This window comes from Callospermophilus lateralis, chromosome 10 (assembly GCF_048772815.1).
Source record: "Callospermophilus lateralis isolate mCalLat2 chromosome 10, mCalLat2.hap1, whole genome shotgun sequence".
NCBI lineage: Eukaryota > Metazoa > Chordata > Mammalia > Rodentia > Sciuridae > Callospermophilus > Callospermophilus lateralis.
In genome coordinates, this window is record NC_135314.1 from 37,600,042 (window position 1) to 37,609,444 (window position 9,403).

General features: G+C 34.6%; 1 pseudogene; it reads right to left on the reverse strand.

Annotated features, from left to right (window-relative positions):
- Positions 1-4,369: 4,369 nt before the first annotated feature.
- On the reverse strand, positions 4,370-7,596 carry LOC143407783 (tetraspanin-3 pseudogene; annotated as a pseudogene).
- Positions 7,597-9,403: the final 1,807 nt, after the last annotated feature.

Genomic DNA, 9,403 nt, shown 5'->3' on the forward strand with positions numbered 1-9,403 from the left:
TTAAAATGTTGATCTATTCCATGATAAAAAACCAGGCTCCCTCCTGCAGATTACCTAATGAGTGTCATTTTTACTCCCAATTATTGGAGGGGACACCTGTAACTCAAACATTGTGGAAGTGGCTGTCAGCTGTTCACATGACAAATGGCCTGGAGAAAGAGGGCCATGTATCAATTTCCATGTATTCTGATACTGCTCACTGCTTTAAACACAATAGTGGCCTCAAATCAGGCCTATTTCATGTCCCCAATTATATGTTCTTAGTCTGTTATGTCAATCTTCTTTATTCTCTACTGTAACCAAGCTGTGAACCCAAGATGTTGGCTTCATGAGGTGCCCTGGCCCCCGCAGAGGCAGGGAGGGGAGACTTAAAGTCACAGCTCATTCCCATGTGCCTGATGTCATCCTGGATTCTGGGTTCTGGGATCTAAGAACCAATTAATATTCTAAACTAGAAAACAATTATTTGTATTCACATTTGGTTCCAAGGATTTGGAACTTTAGTGGAATACAGGATAGGCCAACAGAGAGAAATTACATGTGTATATTTTCCTCATGAGTTTCTGCAGATGGTCATGGAGTGACTGAGTGTCTCACACAGGATGGAAAGAAGTCAGCCAGATTCCCATGCCCCTATAAATTCCACACATCCATGATTTTGACAGGCTTTCTTTATTGAAGATGGCCATCCCATACACCCAGGTCAGAGTTCTGAACTGTGAGTCAGAGCATCATAGGCATAGGTCCCTTCTGTGAGAATGCATCTGGAGACTTGCACCAGCACTCCCAGAGACACAGACAGACAGGAAAGGCAGGGGAAGTTGCCCTAGGAAGACAGGATTGCTGTGCTGAGGTCAACCTCATACTTCAGTGTCATAAATGAAACTCTGTTCTATAAGCTTAGGACACATTAATATTTTATAGAGAGAATGAAGAAGTGATGAAAGTCAGACAAACTATTAACATGTGTCTTTTCATCTTTAAATTGGGGATATAAATCCATATCTCATAGGTCATTATAAAAGATCAGTGTAAAGTGTAGGGTTGAGGTAATACAGTTTTGTAAATGATATCAGTTTATTTTCTTCCCAGATTTTGCATATGGGAAGAAGAAAGCTTTAGGATTTTAGTTACTACAAACGTAGCCTAAACTCCCAAAGTTATTATTTTGCAATTCTGTGGAAGTTCAATACAGGTATCGTTAAGGGCTATTTTCCACAGGAAGTCTCCAGGGCCTGCTGTATTCCCTTACCTTTTCCAACATCCAAAGGCCAACCCCGTTCCCTGGTTTAGGTACTTCTTCCTTCATTTTCAAACAGCAGACTGACTCCTTCTCATACTTTTACTCTTATTTTTATCTCATCATTCTTACCCAGACAGGAAAGTTCCCCACTTTTAAGGACTCATTTTATTAGATTAGGCCTATTTGAATAATCCAAGATAATCTTCCCATTCCAAAGACTTAATCACTTCTCCAAATTCCCTTTTGCCAGTAATATATTTACACTAATATATTAGAATATATTTACACTAATAAATTAGGATCTGGGCATTTTTAAGTGTAATAATCTCCTAAATAAATAAAAATGATGTCAAAATTATTATTATTAGCCAACAAAATTTCTTCAATATTCAAATTTTTTACAGTAAAAAATTAATAATAACAAAGAAAGAAAAATGGATTTCAGACCCAGTAGCACACATCTGTAATTCCAGTGAGTCAGGATCTTGGGACAGGATGATTGAAAGTTCAAGGCCAGCCTTAGCAACTTTCTTAAATAGCAATACCTGTATTTTGGAACAAAAAATATAATGAAACATTTGTTAATATAGTTTAGTTCTTGCAAGCACCTGCATTTATTTTTAAGACTAATTTTTATCTGAGAAATGTTGATATTTTGTGGTTTTTAATAATGATATCTTTTGAACGTTTTCCTTAATCTTTTATTTTACTAAAACTAGGCACAATGTTAAACTGCTTCTAGATCCTTTGCAAACCTAGGCTACAAAAATCACAGGCCTGAGGCAAGTGATTAAAATACATAATATGAATTATAAATTTCCCTCTCCAACAGTGCATTCCCTTCATTCAGTTTAAAAAACTTCAGCCTAAGAATGTATTATTGCTGCTTATCACTGTGACATATGAATCTCAAGTCATTCATTCTGAAAGAGTATTGCATACTACTACATTGGCCTGACTCAGGTTTCTGGAGAAAGGCCAAGCAGACCATGTGGTTTCTCAGTATACAGTGTGTCTATTCACAGACAACAACAGGATTGCGGTACTAATAGAACCACAAAGAAATGTCATCCTTACAGCCGTATGACATTGACTGGATTTTATAGCTAAGATTCTAAGGAATCACTGGGGCTACAAATTAAAAGAGGCAAACATTCTTTTTCTCATATTCTGCAGATAAGGAACTGTATCATCTACTGCTTTTATATTTACCCCTCAAGGGTAAAGTTCCTGCCTAAAGCAATATCATGATTATATTACAGATAGCAACATGAATCTAATTTCTGAGTTGGGTAATTAGTATATACAGTTGACATAGTTGCCTTACAATGAGTTTAAATGCACCCTGATTTTAAAATTCCCTTGTAACAAATTTCTTAATACTACTATGCACAATTCTCATGGTTTAGAAGCTACTTGAGATGGCTTATATAATTTATCTTTGATTAATCCAGATGTTCTGCCCTTGATAAGGAAATTAATATTTACCAAATCAATTTTTTTACAAACAGAATAAAAGTATATTAACAAAATCATAACCATCTCATGAAATTAATTTATATAACCTTTATGTCCTTGGTGCAGCTTGGCATACCGCTTGTGATTCAGCAATGATCAATGAGTTTAAAAAGGTGCTGAAGATGTAATATCTAGTGTGGCAAGAAGCACAAGCGGGCAGAGCATGCTTACTATCTGCCACTGTGGCTCTGCTTACCTCTTCCTGCATGTCCACAGGCACACATCACTATGCTTTATGTAATTCATCTGGTAGTCCATGTCTTCATAAAAGCAAACTAACACTGGTCTTTGATTTAGATGCCACATCTGGTCCTTGATAAAGCTGAGGAAAAAAAAAACAATTGTACTTTCTGTGTATTTTCACCCAGAGACCAAAATCATGAATATTTATGATTTAGCCTATCTTCATAACTCATTAAAAAGTCAAGAGATTCTAAGTAAAAGAAAACAACAATAATAAGAGAAGAATATAAATATTGAATTTTCACCAAAAGTTTGACTCTTAAGGAAACAGTCTTTCCAAAGTAACCACTTAGGGAAAATATACACATTGAAGACAACTTAAAATTTTTCAAACTGCACCTACATAGACATAGAACTTTACTGAGAACTGTGTAACATATTATTTTGAATTTATTATTTTACATTAATAATACTTTATCATACGTACTTTACAGTAAAGAATGGAAAATTTCAAATGGAATTCAGGCAGTTTTAAAATAAGTTCTTGTCTAGATTGAAAACAATAACCATATTTTTAATTTACCATGCCAATTGATACATACAAAAGTTCTTCTAAATTACGTAAATGTATGTATGCCAAATGCAACTCAAAGAACCAGGTTGTAGTTTTTGCTGTTGTTGTTTTAGGGATCATACAGAGTTTATTGAATTAGATTTTTCTATGTATAACCGAGATTACATCTACATATTATTTTGCTAGTCTGTGTGGGTACATTATCTCTAATGAGTTTAAGATTTATGATGAATAGGCTCAATCATAAAAAAACACACTAATTGTTTAAAACAGTAGTGAATACATTAATCTCCTTTTGTAAAGCCAGCTTTGATTACAAACCACTAGTTTCAAAGATCAGACTCTGATTTTGAAGATTGAAAAAGATAAACTCTGTATGATTCTAAAATCTATTTTAGCCATTTTTTACAGTTGCAGTCTTATCAAACTACAGTATATGGTCTTCAAAAGAACACTGATGAGGGGCACCATCTGGTGTCAGCTTAAACCAGACAGCTGGCTTCCTCCTCCTCTCCACCAAAACCTTTGGCCAAGAATTCTCCACATTAAAGACTGAAAGGACCTGGTGATACTATGACATCAGTCCCATCACTATTTGGAGGCAACAAAAGCGGCATATGTCCTCATTTAATTCTATGGCACTGTGCACCTTGCAAGTGGTTCTGAAATTAAAATATTTACCACTGAACTTACGCATTAAGGGGCATGGATAGTCAGCTGAAATAAAGGAAAAAAAGTCATAGGTGTATAGGTAAATGGGTAGGTACATGAAAAGCCAAGCTGTTCCATCCAGCACCAGTGTATGTGTCTTTAACTAGATGAACTCAGGAGGCCAACTGCAGCAGACCTGCTCATTTCACCTTCCAAATCAAAACAAGACTAACAAGCTCAAGCTTGAGATATCTACTGTGCATAAGGAGCTTATAAGCAAGATCTCTAATCCCTCTGCACAACATGATGCATGCACCCTGCACGCCCAGCATCTGCACTGCTATGAAGGCCAGCACTGCCCAGATAACATGCATCAGGATTTCTTGTAGCTTCTTCACAACTAGAGCCTCACACCCCTCAGGATAGGTGAGAGGGATTGGCCAGGATGCCATTGCATCTAATAGCAGACTCTCTGGAGCAATTAACAGGGATAGTCTAGTTTTGGGTTTGTTTGAACCAACCTGTATTCTCTCAGTCTGAGTAGTTATGAATTCCACAATAGCACAGCTGTCTCTGTACATAATCAATAGCCGTGCCAGCAGCATCAGGGTTTGATTTCATTGTAGGTCTTATAAACTTTCTGCATCAACCTCATTTTCCACCTCTGCTTTGTAAGCGTATTTGAAAATCATTACAATAACTTCCATGACAAAAACCAAGAGCAGGATGAGACAACAGTGGTAAGTTCACAGAAATTTTCCAGATTGTGGCACAGAAGGCAATTAGCACAATGATGAAAAGCAGGGCTCCTACCTCTGTGATCACTACGGGAGGTATGAGAAGGTACATATCTTCAAAGAAGTGTTCATAGTCATCATAAGTGATGAAGATATAGGCTCCCACATAGCATAAAATGCCTGCTGGTCCCCCAGAAGATAGGGTTGAGAAAGACCAGCAAGGTCTTGGAGGAGGCAATGCTGTACTGGGCCAATGTGGCTGCTCAGGGAGGCCCTGCTGATTGAGCAGAACAGCACTTACTGAGCCTTGTGGCAATCCTGGTGGCTTCTCCAGGCTAGGAACTGCTTGACCTGCTTCCTGCAGACTCCTTCCTATTTTTATTTAATTGAGACATAACTATACTGAACTGTAGTCTTTGGAGAACATGATGTTGAGTTAGGAATTCTTTTCCTGTCCTTCTTTTGTTGGACTCTGACACCAGACCATATCTATAATCAGACATGCATCCTTCTTTGACATTTGCCTTCTTTTTTTGTCCTACATGGATTGTTATTACTTCCTAGATTTAAAGTCATTCTTGGTTGTTTTTTAAAAAAGGAACCTACAGATTGAATTTTATACTAAAAATTACCCCTCTCATCACAAGTCATGTAATAAACAGAGGGAGATAACCACATTTTCAGTTTTACTAAGGTTCAGACTTAGAATCAGAAAGGATGTTGAGTTTATCTAATAGCAGATCAACATGTGTTTGCTTGCATAAGAAAATGGTATAATAATTAAAATATTTTAAGTTTTTGTGCTCAGAAAAATTTAGACTCAGTGAGAATGTGAATAAATGATTTCAGAAGTCCAAAGTGACTTACATACAAATACTATTATCAATTCAGAACACATTGTACCTAAGTAAGTATGAAATTCTGGCTTTTGTTCACACACAAAAAAAAATATTGATAGTGGATTGACTGGTTTTATTAAGAATCAGACACTCTTCTTTTATCATAATATAAAATCAATTTTTAGGGAAACGTAAACAATTAAATTATGAAATGGAGCCCCACAAGAAAGGATGAAGAAAAAGAAACTTTCAAAATGATTGTCACATTTATTCTGTGGCTTTAGAAGAACTATATTCCCATATAAAAACTAATAATAATCTGCCCTTGCATAGACTGGCACTATTTAACATGCCTTATAGTCTTTATTATATTAGATTTGAATTTTCCCTAAGTTTAATGCCATATGTTTCATAAATTTTAGGAAAATAAATAAATAGCTTATTTTCATTGCACTTTGAAAATTTAGATAGCAGAGTGCTTTCCAAAGGTCTTCTACATAAATGAATGTAGGTGTTTCTAAGCTTTTGTTGATATTAACCTTTATTTATTGTTTTTTTATGTATTTCCTTGAATTACTTTAGGTGAGTGCTCTAGGGACTACATTCTCAACTTAAACATTCTAGTCACAGTTAACATTGTACTATTACACATGAAATTTCAAAACTACATAGCCACGTAGGGTCATTTATTTCTCCTATATTACACACACACACACATACACACACACACACGTGTGTGTGTAATGAAAGTGGGGTACATATTAGTTTTCCATTACTTTTATAATAAAGTACTGCAAATTTTGTAAATTAAATCAATGCTAATTTGCCTTTGAATTTTGATCATCAGAAGTGTGAAATGGTTTTCCCTGGACTAAAAGCAAGGTCACAGTCCTTTCTGGAGGCCTCTAAGAGAGAATTCATTGTTTTGCATTTTCATCTTCTAGAAGCTACACTCATTCTCTTTGACTCATGCCCACTTCAATCTTCAAAGCCAGCCAATAGCTGTTCTAGTCTTTCTCATATTACACTACCCTGAAACCTACTTTACTGCCTCCCTCTAACACATTGAAGGAGCTTTATGATTAGATTTGGGTTCAGCACCCTTATGATCCAAGAAAAAACAAAAATTCTTTTTCATGGTCTGATGATTAGTAATCCTAATTGAATCTCTTTCCACAATTCTCCTTTGGCATATAATTTAACATATTCAAAGATTCTAATAATTAGGACATTGACATCTTTGGAAGGTCATTATTCAGCCTACAAGAACAGCTTAAAGTGCAAACTACCTTCCTTGCAATGTTGGCAGCCCAAATCTCAGTTAGCTCCTTTTAGCATCAGATAGACTTAAAGGAGTTTTCCCCACATGTGTTGTTTTGACCAATCAAAGAATTGGTCAGGGTTTATGTGTAGAATTCAGCACTCCTACTCACAGGTTCTCCCACTTCTATGATCTCACTTGACTTTATCCTCTAAGTATAGTTGACCCAAACTCTGTGCTCACTTTCTTCAAGCTAGTAAAATTGTGCATTTGCTATTGAGATTATAAGCTGCCCTACCTGTCAGTTCAGTTGATTAGCCACGACATATGGGAAATTCACCTAGTGTAATTGCTTCTACTGAGTGTCAGTTTCTTTCCAGTATCTGCTTTTGAACATTCTAGTGCTTTCAGGTATGTTTTCATTTATGTCTCTGGAAATTAAATACAGTTGTTATCTACATAAGTTTGGCCTGAACTATTTAGCCCAACCAGAATCCTTGATAATCATTTTTAAATTTGTCAATGACCTTATTTACTTGCTTCAACATGTTAAAATTTCATTAGAATGATGTTTCCTTCTTACCTTTCATCACCGCTTTAACACTCTATTTTGCATCATAGTAAATCTATCTCTCAATACCTGATGAATTTCTCCTGCTGCTAGATGTTTTTAGGAAAATATTTTCATTGAAGTTCTACATATATAGTGAAATATTCACAAATCAAAAGTATATCATTTGAATATTTTTTTCTCAAAATAAACAGATCTTGGTAGACAGCACCCAGATCAGGAAATAGGATGTTATCAGTACCACAGACAATCACCTATGCCACCTTCCAATCACTGTAAACCCACTTCCCTAAAGCTAATAATTATCTTGATTTCTATCACTATCACTTCTATTAATGGATTTTGATGTGGCACTTCCATACAAGTATATATTGTGCACTGGTCATGTCTATTCTGCCTTCTATCTTTTCTCACCCTCCTTTCTCTGCTCTCTTCCTCCACGACTTCTCTGTCCCTAATAGTTTCTCTTCTACTTTCGGGTCCTTTTTTTATTATTCTTTTAGTTTCAACATATGAGAGAAATGTTTTCTCATCTTTCTGTGTTTGATTTATTTCACTCAACATTAATTCCTCCAGTTCCATCCAAAAACCTCACATTTGGATTTGATTTCATGGCTTCTTTTTTCTCATGCCTAAATCATTAGATAAAGGTTTGCATTTAAGCAGTGACTTTACTGTACAAATGGCACAGGTCTAAGTAAATATAGATTGTTTAGTTATGGTTTGTGATCTGGTTGACCTCAAAAGTTCCATTAGCTGTTTCATTAAGTGTTTTTCTTCCCTGTTGTTTCTTGTATCACTGCTAATGTTTTGCTCTTTCTCCCCTCCTACAATGTTAATTAGCCATATTAATTCATCAAATAAATTATGAATAATTTCTGACATTTTCTTTAGTATATGATTTTGTTGCCATGGTGCTTTTAGCTTGGAAATTTCTGACATATTTTGGATTTCCTTATATTTCCTAGTCTTTTATTTTTTTCTAAATAATGAAATGAACTTCACTAAGATTAACATTTTAAAAATTCATTAAAAATTATAAAGAACTAATCAAATTAATTAGATAATTTTTGTCTTATTGAAATTTGGCTTGACATGTGATTTTCCTTTACATATAGTAGTGAACCTTATTAAAGATAATTCTCAGAGAAAGAAACACCTAACTAGAATATTCTTAGGTAGACAGAGATGTGCAATACAAATCTTGGTACCAGGCTTTCTTAAATTTTTTTTTTGTCCTTATTGGCTTTCGATATCTCCGATTATATTCTGTTTTCTTAGGTGAAAGTTTACTTATCTAAATTATTATAAAGTAGTTAAGATTTTTGAATGTTTCAGAAAAAAATAATTTATATAATTTTGCTAAGGACTAAATAACATGAAGCTCTAAAATATTACCAAAGAATTAGCAAAAAGATTCTGCTACTAAGCCTGTGTCTATAAAATGTACAAAAGAAAAAAGATGTTATTTTTTAATCAGCATTTTCTATTCTATGTTGTGAAGAATTCAATTAAATGCTTCTAAATTATACTGTTTTTCATGAAGTTAGCTTTATTGCACTGAATACCAAGGTGAACTTACTTGCAAGGATTCTGATCAGTCATCTGAAATCATATAGTCTAAAATACTAAAATATCACTTAAAATAAATGTTAATATTTTCTGGGCAATTTCAGTAAGTCCTACTCTTATTATCACAAGTATTCTTTTAGAGGTTTTATAAGACTAGAACTTTTAGATAATTTATCTAAGTCCTAGTCTGAGTATCAGAAATATTTTTTATACCACGTGATAGGTGAATTCCTTAATAAATTGCCTCTAAAGAA